This window comes from Ursus americanus, chromosome 22 (assembly GCF_024610735.1).
Source record: "Ursus americanus isolate L20-20 chromosome 22, mUrsAme1.1.p, whole genome shotgun sequence".
Classification (NCBI taxonomy): Eukaryota; Metazoa; Chordata; class Mammalia; order Carnivora; family Ursidae; genus Ursus; species Ursus americanus.
In genome coordinates this window covers 55,001,477-55,020,883 of record NC_142148.1, presented here as the reverse complement: position 1 = coordinate 55,020,883, position 19,407 = coordinate 55,001,477, and positions in this window count along the sequence as shown.

The window sequence follows — 19,407 nt, the reverse complement described above, 5'->3', positions numbered from 1 at the left end:
CGGCCTCCTGGGGGCTAACCATGAGCCTAGATCGATCCCCAAGGGTCCACTCCCAAGGGGCTTGGCGCAGCAACGCCGGGGATTGGGGACCCCGAACCTCAACACCTGACTCACCCTGCCGCCCAGCCGCCACCCGGGGGCCTGGGGTGTTGCCTATCATTCAGGGTGGGAGAACTGGAGGGCCCTCCGAACCCCTACCGACATTCGAAGGCGCACCGAACCAAAACGCTTGGGCCCAGGCTCATGTTCACCAGCACCCTTACCTCGGCCCAACTCTCCCCTCGACGCGCAGGTGGTGTATCGGGCCTGCGGGGCTCCTGGAGGCTAACCCTAACCATAGGTTGGCCCCCGAGGGGCCCTTCCCAAGGGGCCTGGTGTCACAATGCTGGGGATGGGGACCCCGAGCCCATGTGCCGGACTCACCCTGCTGCCCCTCAGCAACCTGAGCCGCTAGAGGCCCCGCCGGTCAATCAGGGCAGGAGATCGGGCAGGGCCCTCCGACTCATGGCAACATTCGAAGGCCCAGGACGCCAAAACGCTGGGGACCATGCTCCTGCTTGCCATTGGCCTCAACTGGGCCCGCATCTCCACTCCTCGCACAGCTGGCAGATCGGGCCTGCCGGCCTCTTGGGCTCTAATCCTAACCCTAGGATGGCCCCTGAGGGTCCTTTCCTAAGGGGCCTGGCGCCGCAACGCCAGGGATTGGGAACCCCCAAGCCCCAGTGCTGGATGCACCTTGCCGCCATGCCCCACACGTGGAGCTAGGGGTGTAGCCATTCATTCAGGGTGGGAGAACGGGCAGGTCCTTCCGAGCCCCCACCGACCTTCGAAGGCCCCCCGCACTAAAAAGCTTGGGCTCATGCTCAGTCTCGCCAGTGCCCTCACCTCGTCGCAACCCTCAGCGTGCCGCACAGCCGCTGATCGGGTCCACCGGCCTCCTGGGGGCTAACCATGAGCCTAGATCGATCCCCAAGGGTCCACTCCCAAGGGGCTTGGCGCAGCAACGCCGGGGATTGGGGACCCCGAACCTCAACACCTGACTCACCCTGCCGCCCAGCCGCCACCCGGGGGCCTGGGGTGTTGCCTATCATTCAGGGCGGGAGAACAGGCAGGGCCCTCCAAGACACGGAGACCTTCGAAGGCCCCCCCGCGCAAAAACGGCAGACCCACCCTCGCACTCACCAGCGCCCTCACCTCCGTCCGCCACTCCACTCTCCACACAGCTGGCGAATAGGGCCTGCTGGCCTCCTGGGGGCTAAACCTAACCCTAGGTTGCCCCCGAGGGGCCTCTCCCAAGGGGCCTGGCGCCGCATCGCCGGGGATTGGGGACCCCCAAGCCCCAGCACCGGATGCGCCGTATCGCCCCTCCCCACCCTGGCCGCTAGGGGCGCCGCCGTTCATTCAGCGTGGGAGAACTGGCACGGCCCTCCGAACCCCCGCCGACCTTCGAAGGCGCCCCGAACCAAAACCCTTGGGCCCTGGCTCACGTTCACCAGCACCCTCACCTCGGCCCAACTCTCCGCTCGATGCACAGGTGGTGTATCGGGCCTGCGGGGCTCCGGGGGCTAACCCTAACCATAGGTCAGCCCCCGAGGGGCCCTTCCCAAGGGTCCTGGCGACGCAACGCTGGGGATGGGGACCCCGTGTCAAAGTGCTGGACTCACCCTGCTGCCCTTCAGCCACCCAAGCCACTAGGGGACCACCGGTCAATCAGGACAGGAGAACGGGCAGGGACCTTCAAAGGCCCCCCGCGCAAAAACGTTGGCTCCCATGCTCCTGCTCCCAGTGCCCTCACCTCGGCCCGCCCCTCCGCTTGATTCAGAGCCGGTGGATAGGGCCTGCCAAGCTTCTGGGGTTAACCATAACCCTAGGTCGGCCCCGTGGGGCACATCCCAAGGGGCCTGGCTCTGCCACGCTGGGGATTGGTGACTCAGAGCCCCAGAGCCAGACTCACCCTGCCGCACTGTCCCCACCCGGGCCGCTCGGGGCGCCGCCGGTCATTCAGGGCGGGAGAGCGGACAGGGCCTAGGAGAAACCAGAAACATTTGAAGCCTCCCGCCAAAATGCAGGGGCCCAGGCTCCCGCTCGCCAGAGCCTTTACCTCGGCCCGCGCACCTCTCGCCGACCAGCCAGAGGATTGGGCCTGCCGCCTCCTGGGTGCTAACTCTAAACCTAGGTCGGCCCCTTATGAGCCCCTCCCAAGGGGCCTGGCCCCGCAACGCTGGGGACTGGGGATCCCCGAGCCGCAGCGCGGGACTCCCCCCCGCCGCCCCACCGCCAACGGAGCTGCTAAGGGCGCCGCTGGTTATTCAGGGCAGGAGAACGGGCAGGGCCCTTCGAGCCATGGCAACATTCGAAGGCCCAGGGCCTGCCGGCCTCCTGGGAGCTAACCCTAACCATAGGTCGGCCCCCGAGGGGCCCTCCCCAAGGGGCCCGGCATCGCAACGCCGGGGATTGGGGACCCCCAAGACCCAGTGCCGGATGCACCCTGGCGACCCGCCTCACACGGGCCGCTAGGGGCGCCGCCATTCATTCAGGGTGGGAGAACAGCCAGGGCCCTCTGACCCCCCGCCGACATTCGAAGGCGCCCCGAACCAAAACGCTTGGGCCCAGGCTCATGTTCACCAGCACCCTCACTTCGGCCCAACTGTCCTCTCGATGCACAGGTGGTGTATCGGGCCTGCGTGGCTCCTGGGGGCTAACCCTAACCATAGGTCGGCCCCCAAGGGGCCCTTCCCCAGGGGACTGGCGTCCCAACGCGGGGGATGGGGACCCCGTGCCCAAGTGCCGGACTCACCCTGCTGCCCTTCAGCCGCCCAAGCCGCTGGGGGACCACGGGTCAATCAGGACAGGAGAACGGGCAGGGACCTCCGAGCCCGCGCTGACCTTCGAAGGCCCCGCGCGCAAAAACGTTGGCTCCCATGCTCCTGCTCTCAGCGCCCTCACCTCGGCCCGCCCCTCCGCTTGATTCAGAGCCGGTGGATAGGGCCTGCCAGGCTCCTGGGGGCTAACCAAAACCCTAGGTCGGCCCCGTGGGGCACATCCCAAGGGGCCTGGCTCTGCAACGCTGGGGATTGGTGACTCAGAGCCCCAGAGCCAGACAAACCCTGACCCACTATAGCCACCTGGGCCGCTAGGGGCGCCGCTGTTCATTCAGGGAGTGAGAAGGGGCAGGGACTTCTGAGCCCATGGTGACCTTTAAAGGCTCCCCGCACCAAAACGCTGGTGCCCACGCTCCCACTCCCCAGCGCCCTCACCTCGGCTAGCCCTTCTACTCGCCGCACAGCGGGCAGATAGGGCCTGCCGGCCTCCTGGGGGCTAACCCTAACCCTAGGTCGGCCCCCCAGGGGCCCCTCCCAAGAGTCCTCCTGCCGCTACACCAGGGATCGGGGACCCCAAGCCCCAGAGCCAGACCCACCCTGCCACAACCCCGCCACCCAGGCCGCTAGGGGCGCCGCCAGTCATTCAGGGCGGGAGAAGGGACAGGGCCCTGGAGAAACCGGAGACATTTGAAGCCTCCGTGCCAAAATGCAGGGGCCCAGGCTCCCGTTCGCCAGCGCCTTTACCTCCGCCCACCCACCTCTCGCCGCCCAGCCAGAGGATTGGGCCTGCCGGCCTCCTGGGTGCTAACTCTAACCCTAGGTCGGCCCACGAGGAGCCCCTCCCAAGGGGCCTGGCCCCGCAACGCTGGGGATTGGGGATCCCCGAGCCGCAGCGCGGGACTCACCCCGCTGCCCCACTGCCAACGGAGCCGCTAGGGGCGTCGCTGGTTATTCAGGGCAGGAGAAAGGGCAGGGCCCTCCGAGCCATCGCAACATTTGAAGGCCCAGGGAGCCAAAATGCTGGGGACCACGCTCCTGCTGGGCATCGCCCTCAACCTGGCCCGCACCTCCGCTCCTCGCACAGCCGGCGACTTGGGCCTGCCAGCCTCCTGGGTGCTAACCCTAACCCTAGGACAGCCCCTGAAGCTCCCTTCCTAAGGGGCCTGGAGCCGCAACGCCAGGGATTGGGGACCCCCAGGCCCCAGCGCCTGATGCACGCTGCCGCCCCGCCCCACACGGGCCCCTAGGGGCGCCGCCATTCATTCAGGGTGGGAGAACTGGAGGGCCCTCCGAACCCCTACCGACATTCGAAGGCGCACCGAACCAAAACGCTTGGGCCCAGGCTCATGTTCACCAGCACCCTCACCTCGGCCCAACTCTCCCCTCGACGCGCAGGTGGTGTATCGGGCCTGCGGGGCTCCTGGAGGCTAACCCTAACCATAGGTTGGCCCCCGAGGGGCCCTTCCCAAGGGGCCTGGTGTCACAATGCTGGGGATGGGGACCCCGAGCCCATGTGCCGGACTCACCCTGCTGCCCCTCAGCAACCCGAGCCGCTAGAGGCCCCGCCGGTCAATCAGGGCAGGAGATCGGGCAGGGCCCTCCGACCCATGGCAACATTCGAAGGCCCAGGACGCCAAAACGCTGGGGACCATGCTCCTGCTTGCCATTGGCCTCAACTGGGCCCGCATCTCCACTCCTCGCACAGCTGGCAGATCGGGCCTGCCGGCCTCTTGGGCTCTAATCCTAACCCTAGGATGGCCCCTGAGGGTCCTTTCCTAAGGGGCCTGGCGCCGCAACGCCAGGGATTGGGAACCCCCAAGCCCCAGCGCTGGATGCACCTTGCCGCCATGCCCCACACGTGGAGCTAGGGGTGCAGCCATTCATTCAGGGTGGGAGAACGGGCAGGTCCTTCCGAGCCCCCACCGACCTTCGAAGGCCCCCCGCACTAAAAAGCTTGGGCTCATGCTCAGTCTCGCCAGTGCCCTCACCTCGTCGCAACCCTCAGCGTGCCGCACAGCCGCTGATCGGGTCCACCGGCCTCCTGGGGGCTAACCATGAGCCTAGATCGATCCCCAAGGGTCCACTCCCAAGGGGCTTGGCGCAGCAACGCCGGGGATTGGGGACCCCGAACCTCAACACCTGACTCACCCTGCCGCCCAGCCGCCACCCGGGGGCCTGGGGTGTTGCCTATCATTCAGGGTGGGAGAACTGGAGGGCCCTCCGAACCCCTACCGACATTCGAAGGCGCACCGAACCAAAACGCTTGGGCCCAGGCTCATGTTCACCAGCACCCTTACCTCGGCCCAACTCTCCCCTCGACGCGCAGGTGGTGTATCGGGCCTGCGGGGCTCCTGGAGGCTAACCCTAACCATAGGTTGGCCCCCGAGGGGCCCTTCCCAAGGGGCCTGGTGTCACAATGCTGGGGATGGGGACCCCGAGCCCATGTGCCGGACTCACCCTGCTGCCCCTCAGCAACCTGAGCCGCTAGAGGCCCCGCCGGTCAATCAGGGCAGGAGATCGGGCAGGGCCCTCCGACTCATGGCAACATTCGAAGGCCCAGGACGCCAAAACGCTGGGGACCATGCTCCTGCTTGCCATTGGCCTCAACTGGGCCCGCATCTCCACTCCTCGCACAGCTGGCAGATCGGGCCTGCCGGCCTCTTGGGCTCTAATCCTAACCCTAGGATGGCCCCTGAGGGTCCTTTCCTAAGGGGCCTGGCGCCGCAACGCCAGGGATTGGGAACCCCCAAGCCCCAGTGCTGGATGCACCTTGCCGCCATGCCCCACACGTGGAGCTAGGGGTGTAGCCATTCATTCAGGGTGGGAGAACGGGCAGGTCCTTCCGAGCCCCCACCGACCTTCGAAGGCCCCCCGCACTAAAAAGCTTGGGCTCATGCTCAGTCTCGCCAGTGCCCTCACCTCGTCGCAACCCTCAGCGTGCCGCACAGCCGCTGATCGGGTCCACCGGCCTCCTGGGGGCTAACCATGAGCCTAGATCGATCCCCAAGGGTCCACTCCCAAGGGGCTTGGCGCAGCAACGCCGGGGATTGGGGACCCCGAACCTCAACACCTGACTCACCCTGCCGCCCAGCCGCCACCCGGGGGCCTGGGGTGTTGCCTATCATTCAGGGCGGGAGAACAGGCAGGGCCCTCCAAGACACGGAGACCTTCGAAGGCCCCCCCGCGCAAAAACGGCAGACCCACCCTCGCACTCACCAGCGCCCTCACCTCCGTCCGCCACTCCACTCTCCACACAGCTGGCGAATAGGGCCTGCTGGCCTCCTGGGGGCTAAACCTAACCCTAGGTTGCCCCCGAGGGGCCTCTCCCAAGGGGCCTGGCGCCGCATCGCCGGGGATTGGGGACCCCCAAGCCCCAGCACCGGATGCGCCGTATCGCCCCTCCCCACCCTGGCCGCTAGGGGCGCCGCCGTTCATTCAGCGTGGGAGAACTGGCACGGCCCTCCGAACCCCCGCCGACCTTCGAAGGCGCCCCGAACCAAAACCCTTGGGCCCTGGCTCACGTTCACCAGCACCCTCACCTCGGCCCAACTCTCCGCTCGATGCACAGGTGGTGTATCGGGCCTGCGGGGCTCCGGGGGCTAACCCTAACCATAGGTCAGCCCCCGAGGGGCCCTTCCCAAGGGTCCTGGCGACGCAACGCTGGGGATGGGGACCCCGTGTCAAAGTGCTGGACTCACCCTGCTGCCCTTCAGCCACCCAAGCCACTAGGGGACCACCGGTCAATCAGGACAGGAGAACGGGCAGGGACCTTCAAAGGCCCCCCGCGCAAAAACGTTGGCTCCCATGCTCCTGCTCCCAGTGCCCTCACCTCGGCCCGCCCCTCCGCTTGATTCAGAGCCGGTGGATAGGGCCTGCCAAGCTTCTGGGGTTAACCATAACCCTAGGTCGGCCCCGTGGGGCACATCCCAAGGGGCCTGGCTCTGCCACGCTGGGGATTGGTGACTCAGAGCCCCAGAGCCAGACTCACCCTGCCGCACTGTCCCCACCCGGGCCGCTCGGGGCGCCGCCGGTCATTCAGGGCGGGAGAGCGGACAGGGCCTAGGAGAAACCAGAAACATTTGAAGCCTCCCGCCAAAATGCAGGGGCCCAGGCTCCCGCTCGCCAGAGCCTTTACCTCGGCCCGCGCACCTCTCGCCGACCAGCCAGAGGATTGGGCCTGCCGCCTCCTGGGTGCTAACTCTAAACCTAGGTCGGCCCCTTATGAGCCCCTCCCAAGGGGCCTGGCCCCGCAACGCTGGGGACTGGGGATCCCCGAGCCGCAGCGCGGGACTCCCCCCCGCCGCCCCACCGCCAACGGAGCTGCTAAGGGCGCCGCTGGTTATTCAGGGCAGGAGAACGGGCAGGGCCCTTCGAGCCATGGCAACATTCGAAGGCCCAGGGCCTGCCGGCCTCCTGGGAGCTAACCCTAACCATAGGTCGGCCCCCGAGGGGCCCTCCCCAAGGGGCCCGGCATCGCAACGCCGGGGATTGGGGACCCCCAAGACCCAGTGCCGGATGCACCCTGGCGACCCGCCTCACACGGGCCGCTAGGGGCGCCGCCATTCATTCAGGGTGGGAGAACAGCCAGGGCCCTCTGACCCCCCGCCGACATTCGAAGGCGCCCCGAACCAAAACGCTTGGGCCCAGGCTCATGTTCACCAGCACCCTCACTTCGGCCCAACTGTCCTCTCGATGCACAGGTGGTGTATCGGGCCTGCGTGGCTCCTGGGGGCTAACCCTAACCATAGGTCGGCCCCCAAGGGGCCCTTCCCCAGGGGACTGGCGTCCCAACGCGGGGGATGGGGACCCCGTGCCCAAGTGCCGGACTCACCCTGCTGCCCTTCAGCCGCCCAAGCCGCTGGGGGACCACGGGTCAATCAGGACAGGAGAACGGGCAGGGACCTCCGAGCCCGCGCTGACCTTCGAAGGCCCCGCGCGCAAAAACGTTGGCTCCCATGCTCCTGCTCTCAGCGCCCTCACCTCGGCCCGCCCCTCCGCTTGATTCAGAGCCGGTGGATAGGGCCTGCCAGGCTCCTGGGGGCTAACCAAAACCCTAGGTCGGCCCCGTGGGGCACATCCCAAGGGGCCTGGCTCTGCAACGCTGGGGATTGGTGACTCAGAGCCCCAGAGCCAGACAAACCCTGACCCACTATAGCCACCTGGGCCGCTAGGGGCGCCGCTGTTCATTCAGGGAGTGAGAAGGGGCAGGGACTTCTGAGCCCATGGTGACCTTTAAAGGCTCCCCGCACCAAAACGCTGGTGCCCACGCTCCCACTCCCCAGCGCCCTCACCTCGGCTAGCCCTTCTACTCGCCGCACAGCGGGCAGATAGGGCCTGCCGGCCTCCTGGGGGCTAACCCTAACCCTAGGTCGGCCCCCCAGGGGCCCCTCCCAAGAGTCCTCCTGCCGCTACACCAGGGATCGGGGACCCCAAGCCCCAGAGCCAGACCCACCCTGCCACAACCCCGCCACCCAGGCCGCTAGGGGCGCCGCCAGTCATTCAGGGCGGGAGAAGGGACAGGGCCCTGGAGAAACCGGAGACATTTGAAGCCTCCCGTGCCAAAATGCAGGGGCCCAGGCTCCCGTTCGCCAGCGCCTTTACCTCCGCCCACCCACCTCTCGCCGCCCAGCCAGAGGATTGGGCCTGCCGGCCTCCTGGGTGCTAACTCTAACCCTAGGTCGGCCCACGAGGAGCCCCTCCCAAGGGGCCTGGCCCCGCAACGCTGGGGATTGGGGATCCCCGAGCCGCAGCGCGGGACTCACCCCGCTGCCCCACTGCCAACGGAGCCGCTAGGGGCGTCGCTGGTTATTCAGGGCAGGAGAAAGGGCAGGGCCCTCCGAGCCATCGCAACATTTGAAGGCCCAGGGAGCCAAAATGCTGGGGACCACGCTCCTGCTGGGCATCGCCCTCAACCTGGCCCGCACCTCCGCTCCTCGCACAGCCGGCGACTTGGGCCTGCCAGCCTCCTGGGTGCTAACCCTAACCCTAGGACAGCCCCTGAAGCTCCCTTCCTAAGGGGCCTGGAGCCGCAACGCCAGGGATTGGGGACCCCCAGGCCCCAGCGCCTGATGCACGCTGCCGCCCCGCCCCACACGGGCCCCTAGGGGCGCCGCCATTCATTCAGGGTGGGAGAACTGGAGGGCCCTCTGAACCCCTACCGACATTCGAAGGCGCACCGAACCAAAACGCTTGGGCCCAGGCTCATGTTCACCAGCACCCTCACCTCGGCCCAACTCTCCCCTCGACGCGCAGGTGGTGTATCGGGCCTGCGGGGCTCCTGGAGGCTAACCCTAACCATAGGTTGGCCCCCGAGGGGCCCTTCCCAAGGGGCCTGGTGTCACAATGCTGGGGATGGGGACCCCGAGCCCATGTGCCGGACTCACCCTGCTGCCCCTCAGCAACCCGAGCCGCTAGAGGCCCCGCCGGTCAATCAGGGCAGGAGATCGGGCAGGGCCCTCCGACCCATGGCAACATTCGAAGGCCCAGGACGCCAAAACGCTGGGGACCATGCTCCTGCTTGCCATTGGCCTCAACTGGGCCCGCATCTCCACTCCTCGCACAGCTGGCAGATCGGGCCTGCCGGCCTCTTGGGCTCTAATCCTAACCCTAGGATGGCCCCTGAGGGTCCTTTCCTAAGGGGCCTGGCGCCGCAACGCCAGGGATTGGGAACCCCCAAGCCCCAGCGCTGGATGCACCTTGCCGCCATGCCCCACACGTGGAGCTAGGGGTGCAGCCATTCATTCAGGGTGGGAGAACGGGCAGGTCCTTCCGAGCCCCCACCGACCTTCGAAGGCCCCCCGCACTAAAAAGCTTGGGCTCATGCTCAGTCTCGCCAGTGCCCTCACCTCGTCGCAACCCTCAGCGTGCCGCACAGCCGCTGATCGGGTCCACCGGCCTCCTGGGGGCTAACCATGAGCCTAGATCGATCCCCAAGGGTCCACTCCCAAGGGGCTTGGCGCAGCAACGCCGGGGATTGGGGACCCCGAACCTCAACACCTGACTCACCCTGCCGCCCAGCCGCCACCCGGGGGCCTGGGGTGTTGCCTATCATTCAGGGTGGGAGAACTGGAGGGCCCTCCGAACCCCTACCGACATTCGAAGGCGCACCGAACCAAAACGCTTGGGCCCAGGCTCATGTTCACCAGCACCCTTACCTCGGCCCAACTCTCCCCTCGACGCGCAGGTGGTGTATCGGGCCTGCGGGGCTCCTGGAGGCTAACCCTAACCATAGGTTGGCCCCCGAGGGGCCCTTCCCAAGGGGCCTGGTGTCACAATGCTGGGGATGGGGACCCCGAGCCCATGTGCCGGACTCACCCTGCTGCCCCTCAGCAACCTGAGCCGCTAGAGGCCCCGCCGGTCAATCAGGGCAGGAGATCGGGCAGGGCCCTCCGACTCATGGCAACATTCGAAGGCCCAGGACGCCAAAACGCTGGGGACCATGCTCCTGCTTGCCATTGGCCTCAACTGGGCCCGCATCTCCACTCCTCGCACAGCTGGCAGATCGGGCCTGCCGGCCTCTTGGGCTCTAATCCTAACCCTAGGATGGCCCCTGAGGGTCCTTTCCTAAGGGGCCTGGCGCCGCAACACCAGGGATTGGGAACCCCCAAGCCCCAGTGCTGGATGCACCTTGCCGCCATGCCCCACACGTGGAGCTAGGGGTGCAGCCATTCATTCAGGGTGGGAGAACGGGCAGGTCCTTCCGAGCCCCCACCGACCTTCGAAGGCCCCCCGCACTAAAAAGCTTGGGCTCATGCTCAGTCTCGCCAGTGCCCTCACCTCGTCGCAACCCTCAGCGTGCCGCACAGCCGCTGATCGGGTCCACCGGCCTCCTGGGGGCTAACCATGAGCCTAGATCGATCCCCAAGGGTCCACTCCCAAGGGGCTTGGCGCAGCAACGCCGGGGATTGGGGACCCCGAACCTCAACACCTGACTCACCCTGCCGCCCAGCCGCCACCCGGGGGCCTGGGGTGTTGCCTATCATTCAGGGCGGGAGAACAGGCAGGGCCCTCCAAGACACGGAGACCTTCGAAGGCCCCCCCGCGCAAAAACGGCAGACCCACCCTCGCACTCACCAGCGCCCTCACCTCCGTCCGCCACTCCACTCTCCACACAGCTGGCGAATAGGGCCTGCTGGCCTCCTGGGGGCTAAACCTAACCCTAGGTTGCCCCCGAGGGGCCTCTCCCAAGGGGCCTGGCGCCGCATCGCCGGGGATTGGGGACCCCCAAGCCCCAGCACCGGATGCGCCGTATCGCCCCTCCCCACCCTGGCCGCTAGGGGCGCCGCCGTTCATTCAGCGTGGGAGAACTGGCACGGCCCTCCGAACCCCCGCCGACCTTCGAAGGCGCCCCGAACCAAAACCCTTGGGCCCTGGCTCACGTTCACCAGCACCCTCACCTCGGCCCAACTCTCCGCTCGATGCACAGGTGGTGTATCGGGCCTGCGGGGCTCCGGGGGCTAACCCTAACCATAGGTCAGCCCCCGAGGGGCCCTTCCCAAGGGTCCTGGCGACGCAACGCTGGGGATGGGGACCCCGTGTCAAAGTGCTGGACTCACCCTGCTGCCCTTCAGCCACCCAAGCCACTAGGGGACCACCGGTCAATCAGGACAGGAGAACGGGCAGGGACCTTCAAAGGCCCCCCGCGCAAAAACGTTGGCTCCCATGCTCCTGCTCCCAGTGCCCTCACCTCGGCCCGCCCCTCCGCTTGATTCAGAGCCGGTGGATAGGGCCTGCCAAGCTTCTGGGGTTAACCATAACCCTAGGTCGGCCCCGTGGGGCACATCCCAAGGGGCCTGGCTCTGCCACGCTGGGGATTGGTGACTCAGAGCCCCAGAGCCAGACTCACCCTGCCGCACTGTCCCCACCCGGGCCGCTAGGGGCGCCGCCGGTCATTCAGGGCGGGAGAGCGGACAGGGCCTAGGAGAAACCAGAAACATTTGAAGCCTCCCGCCAAAATGCAGGGGCCCAGGCTCCCGCTCGCCAGAGCCTTTACCTCGGCCCGCGCACCTCTCGCCGACCAGCCAGAGGATTGGGCGTGCCGCCTCCTGGGTGCTAACTCTAAACCTAGGTCGGCCCCTTATGAGCCCCTCCCAAGGGGCCTGGCCCCGCAACGCTGGGGACTGGGGATCCCCGAGCCGCAGCGTGGGACTCCCCCCCGCCGCCCCACCGCCAACGGAGCTGCTAAGGGCGCCGCTGGTTATTCAGGGCAGGAGAACGGGCAGGGCCCTTCGAGCCATGGCAACATTCGAAGGCCCAGGGCCTGCCGGCCTCCTGGGAGCTAACCCTAACCATAGGTCGGCCCCCGAGGGGCCCTCCCCAAGGGGCCCGGCATCGCAACGCCGGGGATTGGGGACCCCCAAGACCCAGTGCCGGATGCACCCTGGCGACCCGCCTCACACGGGCCGCTAGGGGCGCCGCCATTCATTCAGGGTGGGAGAACAGCCAGGGCCCTCTGACCCCCCGCCGACATTCGAAGGCGCCCCGAACCAAAACGCTTGGGCCCAGGCTCATGTTCACCAGCACCCTCACTTCGGCCCAACTGTCCTCTCGATGCACAGGTGGTGTATCAGGCCTGCGTGGCTCCTGGGGGCTAACCCTAACCATAGGTCGGCCCCCAAGGGGCCCTTCCCCAGGGGACTGGCGTCCCAACGCGGGGGATGGGGACCCCGTGCCCAAGTGCCGGACTCACCCTGCTGCCCTTCAGCCGCCCAAGCCGCTGGGGGACCACGGGTCAATCAGGACAGGAGAACGGGCAGGGACCTCCGAGCCCGCGCTGACCTTCGAAGGCCCCGCGCGCAAAAACGTTGGCTCCCATGCTCCTGCTCTCAGCGCCCTCACCTCGGCCCGCCCCTCCGCTTGATTCAGAGCCGGTGGATAGGGCCTGCCAGGCTCCTGGGGGCTAACCAAAACCCTAGGTCGGCCCCGTGGGGCACATCCCAAGGGGCCTGGCTCTGCAACGCTGGGGATTGGTGACTCAGAGCCCCAGAGCCAGACAAACCCTGACCCACTATAGCCACCTGGGCCGCTAGGGGCGCCGCTGTTCATTCAGGGAGTGAGAAGGGGCAGGGACTTCTGAGCCCATGGTGACCTTTAAAGGCTCCCCGCACCAAAACGCTGGTGCCCACGCTCCCACTCCCCAGCGCCCTCACCTCGGCTAGCCCTTCTACTCGCCGCACAGCGGGCAGATAGGGCCTGCCGGCCTCCTGGGGGCTAACCCTAACCCTAGGTCGGCCCCCCAGGGGCTCCTCCCAAGGGTCCTGGTGCCACTACACCTGGGATCTGGGACCACAAGCCCCAGAGCCAGACTCACCCTCCCAGAACGCTGCCACCCAGGCCGCTAGGGGCGCTGCTGGTCATTCAGGGCAGGAGAACTGACAGGGCCCTGGAGAAAATGGCGACATTTGAAGACTCCTGTGCCAAAATGCAGGGGCCGACAATCCCACTCCCCAGCGCCCTTACCTCGGCCCGCCAACCTCTCGCCGCCCAGCCAGAGGATCGGCCTGCTGGCCTCCTGGGGGCTAACTCTAACCCTAGGTCGGCCCACGAGGAGCCCCTCCCAAGGGGCCTGGCCCCGCAACGCTGGGGATTGGGGATCCCTGAGCCGCAGCACGGACACACCCTGCCATCCCACTGCCAACGGAGCCGCTAGGGGCATCACTGGTTATTCAGGGCAGGAGAAAGGGCAGGGCCCTCCGAACCCCCGCCGACCTTCGAAGGCGCCCAGAACCAAAACGCTTGGGCCCAGGCTCATGTTCACCAGCACCCTCACTTCGGCCCAACTGTCCTCTTGATGCACAGGTGGTGTATCGGGCCTGCGTGGCTCCTGGGGGCTAACCCTAACCATAGGTCGGCCCCCAAGGGGCCCTTCCCCAGGGGACTGGCGTCGCAACGCTGGAGATGGGGACCCCGTGCCCAAGTGCCGGACTCACCCTGCTGCCCTTCAGCCGCCCAAGCCGCTAGGGGACCACGGGTCAATCAGGACAGGAGAACGGGCAGGGACCTCCGAGCCCGCGCTGACTTTCAAAGGCCCCGCGTGGAAAAACGTTGGCTCCCATGCTCCTGCTCTCAGCGCCCTCACCTCGGCCCGCCCCTCCGCTTGATTCAGAGCAGGTGGATAGGGCCTGCCAGGCTCCTGGGGGCTAACCAAAACCCTAGGTCGGCCCCGTGGGGCACATCCCAAGGGGCCTGGCTCTGCAACGCTGGGGATTGGTGACTCAGAGCCCCAGAACCAGACAAACCCTGACCCACTATAGCCACCTGGGCCGCTAGGGGCGCCGCTGTTCATTCAGGGAGTGAGAAGGGGCAGGGACTTCTGAGCCATGGTGACCTTTAAAGGCTCCCCGCACCAAAACGCTGGTGCCCACGCTCCCACTCCCCAACGCCCTCACCTTGGCTAGCCCTTCTACTCGCCGCACAGCGGGCAGATAGGGCCTGCCGGCCTCCTGGGGGCTAACCCTAACCCTAGGTCGGCCCCCCAGGGGCCCCTCCCAAGAGTCCTCCTGCCGCTACACCAGGGATCGGGAACCCCAAGCCCCAGAGCCAGACCCACCCTGCCACAACCCCGCCACCCAGGCCGCTAGGGGCGCCGCCAGTCATTCAGGGCAGGAGAAGGGACAGGGCCCTGGAGAAACTGGTGACATTTGAAGCCTCCCGCCAAATTGCAGGGGCCCACGCTCCCGCTCGCCAGAGCCTTTACATCAGTCCGGGCACCCCTCATCGCCCAGCCAGAGGATTGGGCCTGCCGGCCTCCTGGGTGCTAACTCTAACTCTAACTCTAGGTCGGCCCCCTACGAGCCCCTCCCAAGGGGCCTGGCCCTGCAACGCTGGGGATTGAGGATCCCCGAGCCGCAGCGCCGGACTCCCCCTGCCGCCCCACCGCCAACGGAGCCTCTAAGGGCGCCACTGGTTATTCAGGGCAGGAGAACGGGCAGGGCCCTTCGAGCCATGGCAACATTCGAAGGCCCAGGGCCTGACGGCCTCCTGGGAGCTAACCCTAACCATAGGTCGGCCCCGGAGGGGCCCTAACCAAGGGGCCTGGCTTCGCAACGCCGTGAATTGGGGACCCCCAAGACCCAGTGCCGGATGCACCCTGGCGCCCCGCCTCACACGGGCCGCTAGGGGCGCCGCCGTTCATTTAGGGTGGGAGAATGGGCAGGGCCCTCCGAACCCCCGCCTATGTTCGAAGGCACCCAGAATCAAAACGCTTGAGCCCACGCTCATGTTCACCAGCACCCTCAACTCGGCCCGCATCTCTTGCCGCCCAGCCAGAGGATTGGGCCTGCCGCCTCTTGGGTGCTAACTCTAACCCTAGGTCAGCCCCCTACGAGCCCCTCCCAAGTGGCCTGGCGTCGCAACACTGGGGATGGGGACCCCGAGCCGCAGCACGGGACTCACCCTCCCCCCCCACCGCCAACAGAGCTGCTAGGGTGCCGCTGTTTATTCAGGGAAGGAGAAGGGGCAAGGCCCTCCAAGCCATGGCAACATTCCAAGGCCCAGCGTGCCAAAACGCTGGGGCCAAAGCTCTCGCTCGCCATCGCCCTCAACTCGGCCCATACCTCCGCTCCTTGCACAGCAGGCGGATCAGGCCTGCTGGCCTCCTGGGCGCTAACCCTAACCCTAGGACGGCCCCTGAGGTTCCCATCCTAAGGGGCCTGGCGCTGCAACACCGGGGATTGGGGACCCCCAAGCCCAAGCGCCAGATGCACCCTGCCGCCCCGCCCCACACGGGCCTCTAGGGGCGCTGCCATTTATTCAGTGTAGGAGAAAAGGCAGGGCCCTCCGAGCCCCCGCTGACCTTTGAAGGCCCCCCGCGCTAAAGCGCTTGGGGTCATGCTCAGGCTCGCCAGCGCCCTCAACTCGGGGCAACCCTCCGCTTGTTGTACAGCCGCTGATCGGGTCCACTGGCCTTCTGGGGGTAACCGCAACACTAGATTAGCCCCCGAGGGGCCCCTCCCAATGGGCCTGGGGACGCAACGCCTGGGATTGGGGACCCCTGAGCCCCAGCACCGGACTCACCTTGCTGCCCAGCTGCCACCCAGGGTCTTGGGGTGCTGCCATTATTCAGGGAGGGAGAAAGGGCAGGGCCCTCTGAGACACGGTGACCTTCAAAGGCCCCCGGCGTCAAAACGCCCGGACCCACGCTCCCGCTCACCAGCGCCCTCAACTCACTCCGCCACTCCGCTATCCACATAGCTGGTGAATAGGGCCTGCCAGCCTCCTAGGGGCTAAACCTAACCCTAGGTTGGCAACCGAGGGGCCGCTCCCAAGGGGCCTGGCGCCCTAACGCTGGGGATTGGAGATACCAGAGCCAAAGCGTCTGACTCACCCTGCCGCCCCGCCGCCACCAGGTCAGCTAGGTGCGCCGCTGGCCTTTCAGGGAGGAGAATGGGTAGGGCCCGCCAAGTCCCCGAAGACATTCGAAGGCCCCCGGCGCCAAAACGCTTGGGCCCACGCTCCCGCTCCACAGAGAACTCACTTCGACCCACTAATCCTTTCGCCGCACAGCTGGCGGATTGAGCCTTCTGGTGTCCTGGGGTCTGACCCTAACCCTAGGTCAGCACCCGAGGGCACCCTCCCAAGGGGCCTGGTGCAGCAACGCGGTGGATTGGAGACCCCCAAGCCCCAGTGCTGGACTCACCTGCTGCCCTGCCGCCACCCAAGCCGCTAGGGGCGCCGCGGGTCATTCAGTTGGGAGAACTGGCAAGGCCTTCCATTTCCCCTGCGACCTTCGAATGCCCCTCACTCAAAAAAGTTGGCTCCCACGCTCCTGCTCCCCAGCGCCCTCACCTCGGCCTGCCCCTCTGCTTGCTGGAGCCAGTGGATAGTGCCTGCCAGGCTCCTGGGGGCTAACCAAAACCTAGGTCGACCCCATGGGGCACATCCCAAGGGGCCTGGCTCTGCAACGCTTGGGATTGGTGACTCAGAGCCCCAGAGCCTGACTCACCCTGCCACACTGTCGCCACCCGGGCCGCTAGGGGCGCTGCCGGTCATTCAGGGTGGTAGAAAGGTCAGGGCCCTGGAGAAAACTGCCACATTTGAAGCCTCCTGCGCGAAAATGCAGGGGCCCACGCTCCTGCTTGCCAGGGCCATTACCTCGGCCTTCCCACCTCTCGCTGCCCAGCCAGAGGATTGGGCCTGCCGGCCTCCTGGGGACTAACTCTAACCCTAGGTCAGCCCAGGAGGAGCCTCTTCCAAGGGGCCTGGCGCTGCAACGCTGGGGATTGGGGATCCCGGAGCCACAGTGCGGGACTCACCCTGCCGCCCCACCACCAACGGACCCGCTAGGGTCGCAGCTGCTTATTCAGGGCAGGAGAATGGGCAGGGCACTATGAGCCATGGCAACATTCGAAGGCCCAGGGCGCCAAAGCGCTGGGAACCAAGCTCCCACTCGCCATCGCCCAAAACTCGGCCCGCAACTCCGCTCCTCACACAGCCAGCAGATCGGGCCTGCCAGCCTCCTGGGGGCTAACCCTAACCCTAGGTTGGCCCCTGAGGGGAACCTCCCAAGGGGCCTGGTGCAGCAACGCCAGGGATTGAGGACCCACGAGCCCCAGCGCCGTACTCACCATGCCTTCCCGCCACCCACCGGGCCGCTAGGGGCGCCACTGGCCATTCAGGGAGGGAGAACCGGCAGGGCCCTCCACACCCCAGCGACATTCCAAGGCCCCCCGCGCCAAAATGCTTGGCCCACGCTCCAGCTCGGTGGCGCCCTCACCTCGGCCTGGCCCTCCTCTACCGCACAGCTGGCGGATCATGCCTGCCGGACTCCTGGGTGCTAACACTAACTCTAGGACGGCCCCAGAGGGGCCCCTCCCAAGGGGCCTTGCACTGCAATGCATGGCATTGGGGACCCCCAAACGGCAGTGCCAGACTCACACTGCCAACCCGCCACCACGCGGGCCGCTAGGGGCGCCGCCGGTCATTCAGGGCAGGAGAACGGGCAGGGCTCTCCGAGTCTCTAGTGACATTCAAAGGCCCCATGTGCCAAAACGCTGGATACCATAATCCCGCTCGCCGGCGCACTCACCTCGGCCCCCTGCTCCATTTGCCGCACAGCTGGCGCATCAGTCCTGCTGGCATACTGGGGTCTAAACCTAACCCTAACACTAACCGCTAACCTTAAATCCTAAACCTTAACCCCTAATCCTAACCCTAACCCTAACCCTAACCCTACACTATACCTAACCCTAAACCCTAATCCTTAAACACTAAACCCTAACATTAACACTAAACCCTAAACCCTAACCCTTAACCCTAATCCCAAAACCCTAAACACTAAACCTTAACCTTAACCATTAACCCCAAACCCCAAACACTAACCCTACACCCTAACCCTACCCAGACCCCTACCATACCCCTAACCCTACCCCTAACCCTACCCCTTCAGCTAACCGACCCCTAACCCGTAACCTATCCCTAAACCTAACCCTAACCCGTACCCTAACCCGTACTCTAACCCTAACTCTAACCCGTACCCTAAACCTAACCCTAACCTCTACCCTAACAATACCGAAACTCTAACATGTACTCTAACCCGTACCCTAACCCGTACCGTAACCCTAACCTTAAAATGTACCTTCACCCGTAACTTAAACCGTACCCTAAACCTAACCGCAACCCTAAAAGTACCCTAACCCGTACTATAACCTTAACCCTAAACCCTAAAACCTGACCCTAACCCATACCATAACTCATACCATAACCCGTACACTAACCCTACCCGTATCCTAACCGTAACCCGTACCCTAACTGTAACCCTAAACCCTAAACTGTAACCCGTACCCTACCCCTAACCAGTACCCTTACCTTAACCTCAACCCATACCCTAACCTGTACCGTAACCCATACCCTAACCCGTACCCTATCCCTAACCCGGACCCTAACCCATACCTTATCCCATACCTAAAACTAACCTGTACCCTAACCAGTACCCTAACCCATACCCTAACCCTAAACCATACCCCATACCTATCCCTAACCCGATCCCTAACCCGTTCCCTCACCCTAACCCTAAACCGTAACCTAACATGTACCATAACCCTAAACTGTACCCTAACCCTAACCCATACCGTAACCCTAAACTGTACCCTAAACCGTACCCATTTCCGGACGCCAACACTTACCCTAAACTGTACCCTAACCCATACCCTAAACCGTACCCTAATGCGTACCCTAACCCATAACCTAACCCTAACCCGTACCCTAAACCTAACCCGTACTCCAACCCTAACCCTAACCCTAAACCCAAACCCTAAACCCTAACCCGTACCCTAAACCCTAATCTGTACCCTAACCCATAACCTCTAACCTGTAAACCCTAAACCCAACCCCACCCTGTACCCTCTCCTTACCCTAACCCTAACCCCTACACTCACCCATACCCTAACCGTAACCCATACCCTAACCTTAACCCGTACCCTAATCTGTAACCTAACCCCGGGGATTGGGTACACATGAGCCCCACCACGGGACTCAGCCTGCCACCCCTCAGGAAACCATGCCCCTTGGGGCGCCACAGAGCATACCGTGCAGGAGAACTGGTAGGGCCCCCCTGAGACCCCAGTGATCCTCGGCGGCCCCCTACACC